This window comes from Cebus imitator, unplaced genomic scaffold (genome assembly GCF_001604975.1).
Source record: "Cebus imitator isolate Cc_AM_T3 unplaced genomic scaffold, Cebus_imitator-1.0 Scaffold92, whole genome shotgun sequence".
NCBI lineage: Eukaryota > Metazoa > Chordata > Mammalia > Primates > Cebidae > Cebus > Cebus imitator.
In genome coordinates, this window is record NW_016107407.1 from 5,820,604 (window position 1) to 5,828,810 (window position 8,207).

At 49.1% G+C, this 8,207-nt stretch overlaps 1 long non-coding RNA gene and 1 other non-coding gene across 2 annotated transcripts; both read left to right on the plus strand.

Annotated features, from left to right (window-relative positions):
- The first annotated feature begins 4,899 nt into the window (after window positions 1-4,899).
- LOC119472273 lies at window positions 4,900-5,006 on the plus strand. The gene has a single exon (XR_005201397.1). It is a non-coding gene; the product is annotated as a U6 spliceosomal RNA (small nuclear RNA).
- Window positions 5,007-5,144: 138 nt separating this feature from the next.
- LOC108309221 lies at window positions 5,145-7,191 on the plus strand. Its single transcript, XR_001827237.1, has 2 exons — window positions 5,145-5,323; window positions 6,951-7,191. It is a non-coding gene; the product is annotated as an uncharacterized LOC108309221 (long non-coding RNA).
- The last annotated feature ends 1,016 nt before the right edge of the window (window positions 7,192-8,207 follow it).

Here is an 8,207-nt window from a genome sequence, read left to right on the forward strand (position 1 = left end):
AGCCTGCTTTCGACCCTATCTCTACAAAAAAATAAAAATTACTCAGGTGTGGTGGCACGCACCTGTAGTCACAGCTACTCAGGAGTCTGAGGTAGGAGAATCACTTGAGCCTAGGAATTTCAGGCTGCAGTGAGCTATGATTGAGACACTGCAGCCTGGGTAACAGGGAAAGACTCTGTCTCATAGAAGAGGGTGGTCATTGCTCTGCGTGGTCCAGCAGCGCCCAGGAGGTCACTGCAGAGAACGTGGTGAGCACCCCGTGTGTGTTCAGCACAGGGCTAAGCTTTTCGCATGTGGCAGCTCCTTTCATCTCACTACATCTTTGAAGGAGGTAGGTATTATTATGATGTTCCCTTTACAGATGAGGAAACTGAGGCACTGAGCAGTTAAGTAGTTGTTGCTAGAGTCAACCCCAAGAGTCCATTGTTCAGATATGCCCATTATTACACTGAAACCTCCCCAACAAAAACGCCCCCTCTTGATGCCACACACTTGCTTGTCCACAGCTGTTGCTAAAGTCTAAGTCTCCAAGCAGGCAGGGGCCCAAGGAGGGGATCGTGGGAGGGAAAGCCTGGCCAGGGTCCCTGTGTTCTTGCCACCTGGGGACTCGCCCTCCTTGCCCTTTCCCACTGCCATCTGACCTGAGGTTACTCAACATCACAGACACACAACACTAGCCTGGCCTGCGGGTCTTTGTCCCAGGTCATCATCGGTTCATCCGTCTCTCTGCAGGGGCTTGCACCCTGCCATGACCTGGTGTGGGGAGTGAGAAGGGGAGGGAGGTGTTCGCAAAGTGACCTACAAGCTTCCAGTTACAATCTCAATGAACCTACGTGATGATGCGCTACAGCATACGGACAGTTCTGTGTTTGCACCACGGAGCTGGGAAATGGCCTCTTCCTGCCGGTTCTAGAAAACAGGCTCCCAGAGACTTTCTGCCCAATGCTGAGCTTTCCTGAGTAATTTTCTAGAGTAATGCAATTTGTATTTTTGATGACTACACTTTGAAGTAAGCTTTCTGAGTTCCTCTATGTATTTATTTATTTTTGAGACAGAGTTTCACTCTTGCCCCGGTTGGAGTGCAATGGCGCCATCTTGGCTTACTGCAATCTTCACCTCCCAGGTTCAAGGGATTGTCCTGCCTTAGCATCCCGAGTAGCTGGGACTACAGGTGCGTGCTACCATGCCCAGCTAATTTTTCTATTTTTAGTAGAGACAGGGTTTCACCATGTTGGCCAGGCTGGTCTCGAACTCCTGACCTCAGGTGATCCACCTGATTCAGCCTCCCAAAGTGCTGGGATTACAGGCATGAGCCACTGCTCCCAGCCTGTTTATTTATTTAAACATCGACTTGTGCTTAGTTAGAGCCCTTTGTCATCATTGCCATTTGTGTGTTATCTCTTCTGCAAGACCATGAGCTCCTTGGGGAAATGCATCTTTTGCATCTCAGTGGCCTGGTTTTGAGCTTAATACAGAGGAGGTGCTCAGAAAGTGCTTGTTAACCAGAAGATAAGGCATTATGGGATGTCTGAGATTAAAGTGGCAGAATGGGAGAGGAGAGAAAAGGGGTCACCAGCAGATATTTAGAAAAGGAAAATTCTCTCTTGTAATCATCCCCAGACTTAAACCATCAACCTAGGAGCCACAAGTAATGCATGATTTAAGAAGTCAGGATAAAGTATCTCTTTACGCCCTCTTTCAGTGCTGCCATTTTGTCTTCACTCCGTCATTCCTCACTCACGTTAGACACTCTCCCCCTGTTCTAGCTTTTCCATCTCCTCCCTGATCCTAACTCCAGATTCGGTCTCATCCTGCACTGGTTTACGGTAATGTACACTTGTTTATCTCAACTCTTCTTCGCAGTGGCCTGTTTTGGCATCTTTAAGGGCTTGTCATCATTTGCTCATGGCTAGAAATAAAGGGATCTCTTTGTTATGAGCTTCTTAAGAAGGATCAGTTCACACAGGTTATCAGTGACAGCAAACCAATTCAGCCCACCTCAAGCCAAAAATACTGTGGGGGTGGGCAAGAGGTTGGTCTATCCCACCCAAAATGTTCAGGCAACTTACTCCAGACACCCAAATTATGTTATTAAGGTCTCATCTCTTGTTCTAAATGTATTTGGGACAAAGTCTGGACTGTGTTGGGTCTGTTCTCCACACAGACTCTGTATGCAGAGATGAGATGGATGCTGGCGGCCCAAGCATGTCCTATATCTCACAGCTGCACAGAAGGGGGGATGGCATCTACAGTGGCCAGCAAAGTCCTGCCAAGGCCATGGCAGGTGGTGATCATGGGTTTGGGTGGTGTGCCCATTACTGATCTTGATCTAAGTCACAGGCCCACCCTGGGTCTGGGATGGGGGGTGGAGTGAATGAAGAGAACCCCACCCGAAGCCATTGGGAACATATACACTATGGAGAGAGGGCTCAGGCTCCCTCAAAGAAGACATGCCGAACACACAAAATCGGAGCCCCTTTCCAACAGCACAGTCACCGACATGTCCTCCTTCCTGGATCTAGGACAGATTTCCTGCAAGAGGACTTTATTTTTCCCACCCTTGTTCACACAGCCAGGTCTAGAGTCCAGGTTTCCTAGCTGCAGGTGTGGTCCCCATTCCTCACCCCACACCACTCCTTCACACATAAAGACACAAATGCACACACACATGCAGTGCACACTCACCACCAATCCCAGGTCAAAAGCACCTACAGCACAACTCACCATTGTGAAGACACGGAACCCACCGAAGTACCATTGGCCAATGAGTGGTTAAGGAAAATGTGGTGTATATACACCATGGAATACCACTCAGCCATAAAAATGAATGAAGTAATGTCTTTTGCAGTAACTTAGATGAGGCTGGAGGCCATTATGCTAAGTGAAGTAACTCAGGAATGGAAAACCAAATACCGCATGTTCTCACAAGTGGGAGTTGAGCGATGGGTACACAGGGGCATACAGTGATATAATGGACACTGGAGACTCAGTAGCGGGAGCAGGTAGAGGAGAGGGATAAAAGAACTACATATTGGGTCCGATGTACACTATTCAGGTGACAGTTGCACTAAAATCTCAGACTTTACCACTGTACAATTCATCTATGTAACTAAAACCCACGTGTACCCCAAAAGCTATTGAAATAAAAAATAAATCCGTCAATAAAATAAAACACCCATGTCAGCAGCAGCGAAGTACATGAGTTCCTGGGGGCTTGGACAGCAGGCCGGCTCTGCTGACAGCTCCAAGCACAGGCCCTCAGCCTTACGGCACACGGGGATCTCTGGGGAAACTTTCAAAACCCTGTGGCTGGTCCCAACTCGGAGACTTGGATCTTCTCAGCCAGTGCTGCTGTGATCTTTAAAGTTTTCCAGGTCGATCCGAGGTGTGGCCAGAGTTCATTAGGATTGCCTTGGGTGGAGCTGCCTGGTCTGTAGAGATGCGATCTCAAGCTCAATGGGGGCTTGGCATGCTCCATCCGGTCCTCCAGTCTCTCACTCATGCTCCGCCCTTCATCCTTTCCAGGTGCCAGGCAAGGGATCTTGCAGCCAGGAAGGGAAGGGCCAAGGTGAGACAGGGCTCTCTGGCATTTGAATAAGGTGTCAGGGAGAACAGAGGAAAGAGGGATTACCTCTATCCTGGAGACTTAGGGAGAGCCTTCCAGAGGAGGTGGCATTCAACGGGGACCTGGAGGCCTGTGCCATCAACAGCACAGGTGATGCACAGAGGTGGGCTGTGCTGATGACATGAGCTATGGGGTCTCAGGGCGTGTATCCAGGGGAGGCAGACTGAGCTGGGTCCCCCCTTATCCCTGGGTTCGTGGAGAGCATGGGGGATTTTTTTTTAAGTAGAATTTCAGCATCTGTTTGGTGTTTAGTTAATTTGTTTTATTATTATTATTATTATTATTATTATTATTATTATTATTTTAGAGACAGGGTCTCTCTGTGTAGCCCAGGCTGAAGTGCAATGGCATGACCATGGCTCACTGCAGCCTCCAACTCTTGGGCTCAAGCCATCCTCCTACCTCGGCCTCCTAAATAGGTGAGACAACAGGTGCGAGCCTGGTTTCTTTCTTTCTTTGATTGGTTGGTTGGGATTTTTTTGCCTTGTTTGTTTGTTTGTTGGCCCTTGACAATGTTAAGGCTGGATCATCAAGGCCAAGGAAAGCGTTTAGAAAGCAGCTACTTTAGTCCCAGCCAGAAATGACAGAGGCCTGACCTGAGAGACGACTTAGACACATTCACTCCTTCGATCAACAGTTCCTGGGTGTGGGTCACGCAGGCCAAGAGAGACACAGGTTGGAAGGGTTAAAGGTGGATTCACTGGGGCCTGGGGACAGGTGGATTTGAGGAATTAAGGAGAGGAAGGAAAAAGGCCCACTTCCCCACATCCAGCCATGCAGATAGTGACACTGTGAACAAAGACCAGCAATCCTAGAGGCTGCGGGCTGAGGAGCAGGCTGACGAGAGCACCTGTGACATGATGAGGCTGTGCCTGTGGTCATCTGGGTAGAGAGATCGTCTTTTCCTCTGCGTTCTCCTTCCTTCCAGTAATATCTGTCACCCTTTTGTCAATGCCATCCTTAGAGGGATTCAGAAGGGGCATTGGGTGTTTGGAGTGAGGGGACTCCGTTCTCTGGCTTGATGTGGATGCTGAGGGCTGCTCCCAGGACCCTCCTAGTGTGATGAGCGCCGTGGCCCCTTCTGGCCCCACTGTTTGCTCCTCCTGCCCCTGAGAAGCCCCGTGCCCACACTGGGCAGCCCTGAGAGGCCAGCAGAACCAGAGCGTGAAGAAGGAGACCCACAGTGCAGGGAGGATGGCACAGAGGTCACCAGACGGGGCCGCAGCAGATGGCCACAGAGGCACCCGATGTGAGCTTTTTTAAAAACATGACTTGTGCTCGCTTTGGCAGCACATACACTAAAATTGGAACGATACAGAGAAGATTAGTGTGGCCCCTGCGCAACGATGACACGCAAATTCGTGAAGCGTTCCATGTTTAAAAAGCAAACAAACAAAAAATCCAACAAAAAACCATGACTTGTTCTGAGGATGTGGCTTTCTCCCTTCAGCAGGTAGGGCCTGGGAGCAGCTGACGGGCTGTGTCATCGTGCATGCGTGAGCTCCACAGAGATGTGCTTTTGTGTTCTGCGGAAACGCGCCCCACTCTAGCTTCTGCCTTAGGCCTGCCCCTCTGGAGGGAGGCAGAACTCCTCCTGAGGAAGCCTGCGCTGCCCCGGGCAGGGACAGAGGAAAGAGCTCAGGAAGAGACAGAACTGAAATAACCCGTGCCACCTTGAGACTCGCCCATGGATGGCGGGTGCGGACACAGGAGGGTTCCTTCCCTCCCAGCCAGCACCTCTGGCTCCCTGCTCTCTCCCCACCTCCTGGCCCCCTCTCTGAATCCCTCTTCCTTCTTCCTCTGTTGCTACGCATCTCTTCTCTCCCTCAGCCTTCTTTAGAGAACTTCAGACACAGAAAGTTTCTGGGGGTGGCATCTCTCATGCACACTCCATTTCCTCATCTCGTAAGAAAGTCCTTGGACAAGACCATCTCTAAATTCCTCCCCAGTTCCATCACCCAACCCCTGCTGGAGCCCTGCCCCGTTGCTGGTCCGTAGCTCTAAAAATATGTTTTACAGGTCCTGTCCTCCAGTAATTCCAGATTCGTAGTAAATCCCTAGTCTTCCTAAAATATCTTGAAAATTTTCTCTAGCTTTTTGGTAGGAAAATGTTACTGCCACAGGCACACAGTTGACTTGCTTGTCATTTCTCCTTCCTGGCTAGGTAAGGGCCAAGGAGGTAGCACGCTGCTTCTGCTTCACTCCTAAGGTTCCCATGTCACTGATAACACTCCCAGAAAGTACCCATGTCACTGGCAGCATGGAATGCAAAGCCACCAAGGCACAGAGGAGCCTTAGCTGGACCGGGGTCAAGTTCAGCCTCGCCTTATCTCTGGCCACACACTAAATGCCATGTTGTGATCCTGCTTCTGAACTTGCCTGGACCTGAGAGACTCAAAGGGAAGCTGTTTCTTTAATCTCCTGTTGCAAACAAAAGGCATTTCACTGAGGTCGTTCTTCAGGGACATCGTGGTCGCAGGTCTCTTAGGTGAGGGACTTCCAACAGGAGTTAAGCCACACCAGCAAGGTTAGTTACAGGCCTGTTGCTTTAAAAGTGTCATGGGCTGGGCATGGTGGCTCATACCTGCAAACCCAGTGCCTTGGGAGGCCAAGACATGGGAGGATCGCTTGAGCCCAGAAGTTCGAGACCAGCCTGGGCAATATAGTGAGACCCCCAACTCTACAAAAAAAATTAAAAACTAGCCAGATATAGTGGTGCACACCCGTAGTCCCAGCTACTCGGGAGGCTGAGGGTGAGGGAGTCACTTAAGACCAGGGGTTCGAGGCTGCAGTGAGCTGTGATCATGCCACTGCTCTCCAGTCTAGGCAACAGAGTGAAATGCTGTCTCTATAAAAATAAAGAAATAAAGACGTTTCCCCAACAGGAAACAGATGCTAACGTGGGATTCCTTCTGAAACTCTCTGGGATTCGGTGAACGATCATCATGGCTATGGCAAGGAGCTGTCAGAGGGAAGCTTTATCAGTCACACATGTTAACGGACTAAACTTTTCTACTCTGGCCTGTTGGAGTCTGTTCCTAAAAAATAACTCAAAATATATCAATAGAGGCACGTCTCTGAATCAAAGGTCAATCCAAAATTGCATTTAATCGAACGCGGTCACTTTCTAGGCTGGAGGTTGAAGGCATACTCAGAGAAGGGGAAATGGGAAAAGTGAACTCAGCTGGCAGGAATGAACCATGACTAAATCCATCTCACTTCAGTAAAAACAGGCCTGAGAGTGAAACCAAGTTTTAAAACCGAATTTTCCCAGCATGACTCAGGGATTGCCTTTCTTATGCCAGTTTTCAATTTGTTTTTATAGACGGAGAAATGGGGGCTCATAGCCCGAGTCTAATCTCCAAAAGAAGAATGAGCCCATCTGACATACCGTATGAGCACGGAGCTTAGCGGACTCTTCACCAAAACCTAGACAAACATTTGAGTGCATTTTTTTTTTTTTTTTGGAAAGGGAGATAGCGCCCAGTGGGTCTGTTTTATAATGCATTTGTGTAAGGGGGACGAAGGAGGAAATGGGATTTAAAAATAAAACTGTTTACTTCAGAGGCTGGGGTTACAAAAGCATAGGTTTCCCTTTCAGGACTCTCTGAAGTTGGAAAGTATGAATTACATATACTCATTAAAACGTTTTATGTTAAATCAAAAGTAAAATTAGAAGCCATGTTAATGATTCAACCACGTAACAACTGGCCAACAGATGCCGGAAACTTACGGTTAAGAGATTACATGGTTTGAGCTGACAATTTACTGTATGTGTCCCTGGCAGAGAGGAGGTATGACAAACATATTATCAGACACAGAAAGTATGCAGCCCCAGAAAGAGGGGGCATGCAAATCGGACTGCTTCCATGCTTTCAAAGCAGCGCTTTTCCCCCCAAACTGATATTTCAGAGAGCTGGGGTTTTTTCTTTCTGTAAGAATGAAGAGTTAATCTTATCCAAGTTCACAGAGCCAGAAATCTGTCATATTAAGTCCCAGCGAAGCCCGACACTCTTTCCAACTTCCTTGCTTGAAACGTAGTTGAGGTTTGCAGTGATCTGCTCACTAACTAGCTGTCATGCAAAATGGAACCTTTCCTCATGGCTTTGGGGGTCTCTGGGATTCCAAGCTGGGGACTGCTCTCCTTCTGGGGGAAAAGCATGGGACCATGAAGACAGGAAACCTGAGAGAACAGTCCAAATGGGCTTGGGGTGGCTGGACAGGGACTGTGTGCGGGTTCGCCCTGCTCCAGGCGGTTACAGCTCTGGTCCCCAGCAAGGCCAGGCACCCTGTGGAAAAGTGGCCCAGGCTTCAAGCTTCAGAATTAGACTCCTACCCCTTAAAGCTGCAACCCAGCAGGAAAAAAGAGAGCTGCAGGAGAGCTGTGAAGGCAAGGGGTCTCCTCCAGAGGGAGAGAAGACTGGGACATCCAGCCTTTTCATCATGCCCCCTGAGCTGCGCGGAAGGGGGGTGGCTAGGAGATGATTCCCCTCGCTCCCAGTTTCCAAGCTCCTTGCTCCTTTCCAAATTACTTGTGGCAATGTAATTCTTTCCTTTGGGGACAGCGGAGCTCTGCTGTTTT